Source organism: Gymnodraco acuticeps, unplaced genomic scaffold (genome assembly GCF_902827175.1).
Source record: "Gymnodraco acuticeps unplaced genomic scaffold, fGymAcu1.1, whole genome shotgun sequence".
In the NCBI taxonomy this organism is placed as follows: domain Eukaryota; kingdom Metazoa; phylum Chordata; class Actinopteri; order Perciformes; family Bathydraconidae; genus Gymnodraco; species Gymnodraco acuticeps.
This window is the reverse complement of record NW_022990501.1, coordinates 1,707,416-1,717,652: the sequence shown is the minus strand read 5'-3', so window position 1 is coordinate 1,717,652 and position 10,237 is coordinate 1,707,416. Positions and strand designations below refer to the sequence as shown.

Genomic DNA, 10,237 nt, shown 5'->3' with positions numbered 1-10,237 from the left:
TTTCCGGCTACAGCTCAGGCGCAGCCAACCCAGAATTTCGGCCAGCAGTCGAGGAAGAAGAAGCGAGCGGCGTGACAGCCCCTCCTTCTCCCCTCTGTGACAGAGCTGGAAGTCCACGGTTCCCCAGCTCTAAATGTGTTCCCGCCGCCTCGAGAGATGCCTCAACACCATCCTCAAGTCCGCACAAACACATGTCACACATTTGTTGATTTTTCTGTCATAAAACATTTGCCGCTGACGCATCCAGGCTTCAGGCCGAGGGCGCAGCTCAAAAAAATGATAAGAAAAACAATAAAACCAATAAACAGCCCGTCAACTGTTCCCCTTCTGAGAGCAGCTACGGCATCTCTCAAAAGGCGGATTACAGGCGGGTCTGTGAAGGCACTACCGCCACGCGCATGCGCAGTGCCGGCTGGGGTTGTGAAGGCACCACCGTCATGCGCATGCGCAGTGTCGGTGGGGATTGTCGAAAAGGGGCACCACTGTGCTCAGACACTGGAGGGCCCCATAACACAACAAATAGAGACTCAGAAGGGAAGAGACGTGACATCTCCACTGGCTCTAAGGAGCATGCAGTGGAAGATGCTCACATCATCTGCTTGGGTTTTCAAGACAGTAACACGGGGCTACAGACTCCAATTCGCTGTCACCCCCCCTCGCTTCTCGGGCATTCTGCATTCGCAGGCCTGAGGAGAGTCAGCCCATATTCTGGAGAGAGAGATTCTCTCTCTGGGTCCGTTAAGACAACAGGGTATTCGCCTGGCAACCTACCTGGACGACTGGCTGCTTCTCGCACAGTCGGAGCAGGAGGCTGTTACGCAGACAAATGTCCTCGTAAAGCACCTGCTCAACCTGGGTTTCATAATAAACACAGAGAAGAGCATGTTGTGCCCCGCGCAGACTATACTCTTCCTGGGTTTACGCCTGAACTCGGTGCCCTTTTCAGCTCGCTTGTCAGCGGAAAGAGTGAAAGCTTTCAGAGCTTGTCTCGCACTTTTCCAGCTGCGCAAACATGTTCTCTTCAGATCATGCCTGAGATTGCTGGGGCTCATGGCGTCAGCCATCCTGGTCGTACGACTGGGACGCTTACACATGAGGGAGTTTCAGCGCTGGGTGGCGCCATGGCGCGCGGAGAGTGATGGTTACTGTGAAATGCGTAATGGCACTGCGCCACTGGCTGCACCCGACTTTTCTAGTACGAGGTGTGCCTATGGGTGCTGTCCTTTCACGGAAAGTGGTCACCATGGACGCATGTCTGACAGGTTGGGGAGGTATTTATGAAGGTCGCCCGGTGAGGGGTCTCTGGAGCAGAGACCTCCAGCGGGCGCACATAAATTACCTGGAGCTTTTAGCGGTGTTTCTCACCCTAAAACGCTTTCTGCCTTTCCTCAGGGGACATCACATCCTTGTGAGGACAGACAATACGACCACAATATCGTATATTAACCGCCAAGGGGGTTTGCGTTCTCTCCAGTTACACACAATGGCGCGCAAACTGATCCTATGGAGCGGTCGACGTCTCCTCTCTTTGAGAGCGACGCACGTACCGGGAGTGATGAACCTCGGGGCAGATCTACTGTCCAGAGGTATACCACTTTATGCAGACTGGACTCTACTCTACAGCTGTGGGTGCGTTACGGCAGAGCCGCGGTGGATCTGTTCGCATCGAAAGACAACGCTCAGTGTCAGCTGTTCTTTTCAATGCGCAATCTAAATGCACCGTTAGGCGTGGATGCACTCGCGCACAATTGGCCTCCGGGCCTTCTGTACGCGTTCCCACCCCTGGCTCTGATACCCCCAACTCTGGCCAGAGTGAGAGAGCAACGCCACACACTTATCCTGATAGCTCCGCACTGGCCAGCTATGTACTGGCTAGCGGAGATATATCAGCTGCTGTGCGGGCAGCCATGGCAGCTCCCACTACGCAGGAACATACTGTCCCAAGCGGGGGGGGGCGATCTTTCACCCACACCCAGAGCGCTTGGCTCTATGGGCCTGGCCCGTGAGTGGTACAATCTGAATACAGTGTGACATGAAGCTGACCCTGGCAGCTGCCAAGCGAGCCAGTGGCACTCATGCACTATCTGTGCAGTCTTCATGCACTCAGTTCGCCCCAGGGCAAACAGAGTGTGGTTGAAGCCCAACCCTGCCTTTATCTTAAGGCGGTTGGTTCAGGTACCACATTTGACATTGAGGCATCCTCCCCGCCACTGTATTCCTCCGGGGAACAGCGGCCGGATTTGCCGTGTCCAGCCGTGCTTTACGCACGTACAGGGACAGATCAAGGGTGCTTTGTCATAATGACCAACCCCTTGTGTCCTGGGCTAACCCTTATACGGGCAAGCCTGTTACTAAGCAACGGCTCTCCCACTGGTTTGTGGAAGCAATTGCTTTGGGGCTCATACGAGTCAGAGTTCGCAGGCACCCTCGGGTCCGCGAGCTCTTTCGACTCAGGGTCTGCACGTTCTGTTCCCAGTGTGACTCAAGCAGTGCTGGGCACCTGGTTGAGTCAGAGCTCTACCTGTTAAGTTCTGGTTGGTTTGGTGATTTTCGAGATAAGCTCGTCTGACAATACGGGAGCAATTTCCCATAGTGAGACATCGAACGGAGTGTTATGAATGAGAACTATAGGTTACTTACGTAACCCCAGTTCTCAGAGTAACATGAAGTGAGATGTCTCACCAGACGGCCCTCCTTGCTATGGTGAAGCGAGAATTGGTGCTTATTTTGAATGACGCATGCGTCGTGGCGCAAGCTACTTATAGGGGGTGATTTCCCTGATGCTGACGTCAAGATCACTAGCCAATCAGGATTGGCGTAATGAGATTGATGCTTCTGTTTGCTCCGCGATGAGGCGCATCCCATAGTGAGACATCTCACTTCATGTTATTCTGAGAACTGGGGTTACGTAAGTAACCTATAGTTTCCCCTAATGTACTAGTCCGATGAACCACAGCAAATCAACTGAAGATGACAAAGGCCCAGTTCATAGCAATAGCTCAGAAGATGCCAAATGGGTTTGCTAGCAGCAGAGAAACCCTGATTGGACAAGCTCTGTCTGTCTTAGAACAAGACATCAAAGATCAAATAAATCAACATCTAACAGCAGCATACCCTTTATCAACCATAACGTCATTGAAAAGCAGTTTCCCCTCTTTTATGGACTCCATCTGGCCAATGGGCCGTTAATGTCATGTTTTTGTGTTCATGTTTCCTGTTTTATTTTGAAATGCCTTTCTCCGTGTGTCTTGTCCTGTTTTACATCCTGTGTTTTTCCACCTGATTGTCTGATTGTGTTCACCTGCCCCTGTGTTTCACTTCCCCTCTCCAGCTGTGTCTTGTCTCTGTGATTAGTCTTAAGTGTACAGGCCAGTCTTCCCTTGTGTTCTTGGTAAGTTTGTCGTCTTTGGTCCTGTTTACGGTCCTGCCTATGTTCCTCGTCCTGCTCCTCGTGCCCTCCCTGGTCTGTACATGTTCAGTTTTTCTTAGTTTGGTTTTAGCTTGCCTGGTCCCCCTGTTTTAGTGTTAAACTCAGTGGTGTTGTGGGGATTTTTTTACTGGGTGGACGGGGCGTGGACGGGAGACACTATGGACACGCTCGTGAACTGTCAAGGGGGTACAGGTACACTGTGTGTGGACCTCTGTGAGGGACAAATGCGGGACATATAGTCTCAATTTGTGGGACGCGGGAAAAATAATAAAAATGCATGTTTGTGCAGTCCCGCACAGTTCGGGACACCTGGGGCCTATACTACGAAGCTGGTTCAACCTAACCTGGATATGTTTGAGTTAGCCGGTTGGCCTAATCCAAAACATACGCGCTCTCGCTAAACTGTACTACGACGCTGGTTATCAAGTGGATCGCTCAAGCCAGCCGTTTCCTATCTAGTTAGGTGCGTGTTCACATGAAAGGGGTGGTATTTGGAGCATTCGACCAATCACAAACATGGAGAAGCGTTCTGACAGCGCAGCGTCATACTTCCTGAATGAAAAGTGAACTGTAATACTAGTCAAAAATGAAGAAGTTAAACTTTAAACATCCATGACTTAAACACTTTATCCAGGATAAAAGCCACATAGTTGCACGCAAGGTGGCAAAATAAAAAGTGTTTGAATGCGTACATTAACAGGGTTATGATATCACTGCCCCGTCTAAAAGACTAATTACATTTGTCTCGAGTGTTTCGTCAACTTAATGTGTTGCTTAAAATAATACTTCTGCATACAGTAGGCCTATGTGACACTGTGAGTGTTGCACGGCCAGATAGGGCTCAGCTGACTCAGATAAGAAAATATATGATAGGCTACATTAAGTGATATGCCGCGGACTGTACTTAATGTTACTCTGATCCGGTTACTTATGTTGTGGTAGATATGTGGTAAGTGTTCTTAACGCTAATGTTATAATAGTCAGATTGCTCTGAAGATGGGAGGTGATATTCTATTAATGTTCACGTTCACACAGTCGGTGATTTTTGCCGGCCGTCTTTCCTGCGACGGCAGCTTTTCTGTATTTCCTTTCTCCTGTAATATGACTTGATCGCTTTAAACTCCGCACACTGAGCTCTGATTGGTCAGCAGGCAGTGCTTTCACTGAGTTGAGCTCTTAGCCTGCAACCTAACCTGGTCCCGACCAGTTTAGCCGCTAAGCACAAGTTACCATGGAGATCTAGCCTGCTAAAAAGAGAACCAGCTTCGTAGGACCGGAAAGCCGGAGTTTTCCCTGAATTTAGCCGGCTAAGCGAAAATCCTGCTTCGTAGTATACCCCCCTGGTCACACACACACACACACGGTGCTGCCCCTCACACACTTCAAATCAAGTTGCATAAATGCTTGAGCTATATGTTTTTATTATAATTACTGTGAAATCTGCCTATTATGTTTTCGTCATTATTACAACAAATACACACTTGCAACTGATAACACTGGCAATGATTTTATATTTATTAGACTAATCATGCTTCAAATAAGTGGGGGTACGGCCCACTACACCACTGGTTAAACAGATTTTTGTTTGTCAGCTTTTGTTATGTCTCTTTGTTATAAATACCTGCCATCCTCCTTTTACTGCTTTTGGGTCCAACATCCTGCCTCAATCCTGACAATTCAGATTCTAAACTGACCTAATGTAACAGCTTGTTTGGACTACAGATTCCTACTGTGTGGCTACTTTCTTTCTTTTTTGACAAAATTGATGATAGACATGAAGGAGTATGGCATTGCAAACGTACTATGCTACTTTCCATCGCTTCTCGGCCTTTTGGCTAAGATCAAGTGTAGTATCTGTAAAAAAAAACTATGCTACTTTCCTGGGGGTCAGAATTCAAACTCAACCTAGAAAACAGCATAATCTCCCTTATAGCCAGCTAATAGTGTATCCTCACACAGTTGAAAACATAAAGACAACCAACTACAACAGACATGGAACCCCATGAAAACAGTGGTACGGATAAAATATTGTGGAAATGGTTAAATAACTATCAAAGTTTACATTAAAGAGTGAAATACCTCATAACCGAAGGGCCTAGGCTTTATTTATATCAACTTGGAGCTAGGGGTTGATTTAATAATATAATAATAGTTAAATAATCCACCCCAGGAAAGAGCCAAGGCTCCAAGTTGATACATCAAAAACAGCTAAGACACCATATTGCAGACTTAATGCAAGATGCCAATTTTTTAAGCATCAAAATCACAGACTGAGACTGAAGTTTGCACAGACTGAGAACAAACTCTTAACTCCTCCATCTAAAGAGAAATCAAACACTATTCATACTGTAGCAGTACCTCCGAGGCTAAGGATTATTCTTCAGGTTTAAGGTACAACTTTACCATCATCCAACAACCTTGCAGCAGAATATGTGTACAAAAAGCAGTCTGTGGTCTGTGTGAGGTTTTTTGTTTCTTTCAGTATCAAAATAAACGCCAACAATATATCGAGCTGCTGTAATGCTGCAGTGTACTATTTTGAGTCAAAAGAATGTTTTTCCCCTACAGAAAGCACACACATAAGCCATACTGCTACTAGCTTTTCATCATCAATCCAAAACTACTTGTGTGTTATTGTTGTACCAAGACTTCATAAAGCCATAATCATTGCAAGTGCAGTCATATCAAACAACCCCTGCTGACAGATGTGAAGACGGAGAGATCATTACATGCATTCGCCTCCCACTCTTCTTAGAAGTGGTAATGAAGAGGCAGCGCACTGTTACGGAAAAAGGGAAAAGAGTCGTCCCTCAAAATCGATAATTAGTCGTGTGATGAAGGCATGTCTGGGAGAAAAAAAAAAGCATTATGTATGTGCTTTCTGACTGAATTTTCTTTTTCTGTTCTACCATAAGGCAGAATGTACTGATGCGGTTTTAATTCTCTTCGCAGGTGTTAAAAAGTAAATTGGCGGTGTCGCAAATGCTGTTATGGCTTTTGTACATGGATTTATGACGGCTGTTGTAGAGCTAGAAGCCAGAAAAAGGACATGCACACCTCACGACTATATACCACCGCTTTGTGATATTAAACACAAAATAAGGCTGTAAATCTGTGTGTTTTCTTTGTGATTTTACAACAAATCGATTGAAGTTGTGAATTGAATAAAATTCTGTGAAATTATTAAATCTGAAAATCAGCAACCTTTTTAAAATACTGACATTAACCCCCAGTCTAACTGAAATAAAACATATATGTATTTCTTCTTTCTTTCACTAACAATTATGAACACCGTCCAATCAGCAGACAATAATATGAAACATCTGCTTATTTTAGTTTCTGTTTAGTTTAGCAAAACACATGACATATCAGCCTGTTTTGTACATGAAGGTATGGCGGCAGTCTGATGAGAGCTCTTTTGATTGTTGAAATAAAAATCCATAATCTAAGGATTTAATCTTAAACCATCCAGCATCCACCCCTAGCTCAATGTAATTATAGACAACAAAACCCTGTCATAGATAAAGGCCCCTTTCTGTGGAAATGTCTGGACAACAACAAAGGTCAAGGGGTCACAGCAATATATCTGTCAATCACACAGCATGGTGTTCAGCCCAGATTGGGTTTAATAAAAACCCAATGACTCATGTACTGAATAGGATAAGACTCGAGTGGAGCATCTGTTATGGATTACCAGGCTTTGTTCCAAGACTATATTCAGCAAGGGACTTTGCTGGATAAAACATTTCTGTGCAGGCATGCTTTAAAACCCCCCAAACGTCTTTGGACTGCAAGAACAACAAACCAATAGATGCATCCATATACTGTTTATTGTATTATTCATTTATTAAGTAGTTGATATATTTATTTCTATAGGAAATGCATGCATATATCAATTAGCAGATGCAACAGATAACATAACAGATACACTGTTCTCTCCACAGGATGTTTAAGTATGATCAAATAATTGTACGTGTCTACATATTCTTGTTAGTCATTAGTATCATTGTGCTGACCTTTTTCCCCAAACTCCAGGTCATAACCCTCTACAGTATTTATGCAATTGACTGAAAATATTCTTTCAAAGTTACTGTACCTGGTTGTATTATTTCATTGTGTTACAAACTCGTAATGATTTGTGTGCTAAAGTGTTCCTTCAGTTTGGAAATGTCTACCAATGTAGTATATGACATAATGTAGTCCATTGTAAAATTGCAATGGATGATGATACTGTTGTCGGCTGAGGGCTCAAAACTGATATGAACTAATTAATATTCCATATTAATGGTTGTCAGCCTTTGGCAATAGACAATGGCATTGTTTATCAGCTTTCCAATCCCAGTTTAGAAAATTACAGTCTGGCTCTAAAGCTAAATTCTCAATTGTACGGATAGTCAATAATTACCACCATCAGAATCAGAATCAGAATCAGAAACTGGTTTATTGCCAGGTAGGTTCACACGTACGAGGAATTTGATTAGGTGTAGTTTAAGGAACCCGGCTTATTATACTGTTTTTCATCAATATATTATAGGTCTCAGATGTACTGTATACAAAACATGTCTCTGAAGTGTTTGGCTTGAAATACCAAACAGATCATTCATCCATCTTCTCCCTCTTATCCGTGGTCGGGTCGCGGGGGTAGCAGTTCCAGCAGAGAGCCCCAAACTTTCTTTTCCCTGGCGACATCAACCAGCTCTGACTGGGGGATCCCAAGGCGCTCCCAGGCCAGCGAAGAGATATAATCCCTCCACCTGGTCCTAGCATCCCATAATCCCCTCTGTTTCAGCCCTGTTTCTAAAGTGCTGATTCTCTGTCTGTTACTTTAGATGAAAATAAGGAGCCCCTCCCCACGCCCCTCTGAGAGATATTTGGTTAAAAAGAACTCAATGGTGCTCTAGGAGGAGATTCAGGTGATAAGGTGGGGAAGGGGGGGGGGGGGGGGGGGGGTTACCTTGGTTGGTGATTGGCTAATGGTTACACAAGACAACAAATCGTTATGACATCATAAAGTGGCCAAAATCTGATCAGCTCATTTTCAGACAGGTTTTATATAAATGGATCAGGACAAAAAGAGAGAGAATTTTTTTTTCCTGAAACTTTCAGAGTCTCTTTACTTTACTGTACACATGTTTATGTATAAAAGACATGAACAAGTGGATTTTGCATAATACAGTAGGTGACCTTTAATAAAACCATGTAAAATCCAAATGTTTTTGTGAGAGTTGCTTAGCAAATGAGCAGCCAATGCTGCCAATTTTGGTTGCAAACGTAAGGCTTTTGTAGTAGGTTTTAAATACTGAGGGGGTAATTGAAAAATGTATTGCACCTGCTAACCCTTATTCTAATAAGACAAAAAGGAACCTTGTACATCTCAAAGCAGCAACAAAGAGTGAAATGCTCCCCTTACTGTGCTGCCAGGCAGATAGCCTCGCTGTGATCCTGTGCTATTAAAATTACATCAATACAAATGAGCCTCAGGGTAAAAATATTCTGATTCATCCTGTTCAGCGCTTATAACCACGAACAGATACAGTGAAATTAACAGTATCTTCAGAGAGTTGGCAATAACTAAAGCACCTACAGTGTGTAGGGACGTCTACTCAGATTCTGATTCTTTTTCAGTGAAAAATAAATGAATAAAGCTCAAAAACTATGGAATTATAACATGGGTGAAAAACATTAGAAATGATCACCTGTTTAGAATCCAAGCAGGGTGGCAGTATTTCTAAATATAATGCGTTTTAAAATGATGCCTTACTACACAGATTGTAGTACTGCATGAATATGTAGGTACAATTGTTTTTCTCCTGTGTTGCCAAGTTTTAGAAAATATTGGAATATTTTGCTTTGTGTAATCTCTCCGGTAGCAGAAGCACCAGCCGCACATCACATGGTAACATATTTTTGTTGCGTTGGGGATTCTTTACAACTGCTGCTCTGTGGATCCTGTCTTTTCCTGAATAATTTATTCAGTTATGAAAAGTTAGACTAAGACATTACTATTTCTGTTTTACTTACAGTGAGTTGTCACACCTTTGTAATGTTTCTACATGAACTAAGAACACATATTTAATATTTTCATGGTGATGTGTGAATAGTTCCGTACAAAAATAGGTTTAACATACCTTTTCATATGCATCTCAAAAGACCTTTGCAATTGTTGCTCTTTTTATAACTAGTTACATTGTGGTCAACTGGCAACGAGTGCTTAATAGGAAGGGAAGGTTCCTGTTTTTCTCTTCCTCTTCCTGTGGGACCAAAAACTATTAATCAAGAGGAGGGATTTCTTCTTAGGGGAAACATGTTTTAATACTTATAATTTTAAAATGGTGTTTGCAGTCAGATACATTTTTGTTTATTTTAGTTTCAGTTGTTAGTGGGCATTTCCTGGTTTACCAAATCCCCTTTCAGTGGTTCAGTCTATTTAGGCAACCCCCCCATGTGGTTTAGTCAAAAAATGTCAATATGTTCTATTGTCTGATAACATTCTCATTAATGTATCATCTAGTAATGATTATTGGAGTGTCATTCATTCTTGAATGAGCCCAATTGTTATTTTAAAATGTTCATTCTGAGCCAATAGTCATATAATTTGGTCAGAAAACTAGATTGACATATCACATTGTTAGGTACGTTAACTGTAGCCTCTAACTGTAAAATACAGTATCAGGGTTCCTACATTAGTATTTGACCTTTTCATTCTCCTTTAACACACCCATTCAGTTTGTGAGTGAAAGTAACCCTTAATGGTTAGGAATGAAGAATTATGCCCCCAAGAGAGTTTGCTGTAACTGATAAGAGTAG

At 43.3% G+C, this 10,237-nt stretch overlaps 1 pseudogene; it reads left to right on the top strand.

Moving 5' to 3' along the window:
* The first annotated feature begins 5,245 nt into the window (after positions 1–5,245).
* LOC117553018 lies at positions 5,246–5,334 on the top strand (annotated as a pseudogene).
* Positions 5,335–10,237: the final 4,903 nt, after the last annotated feature.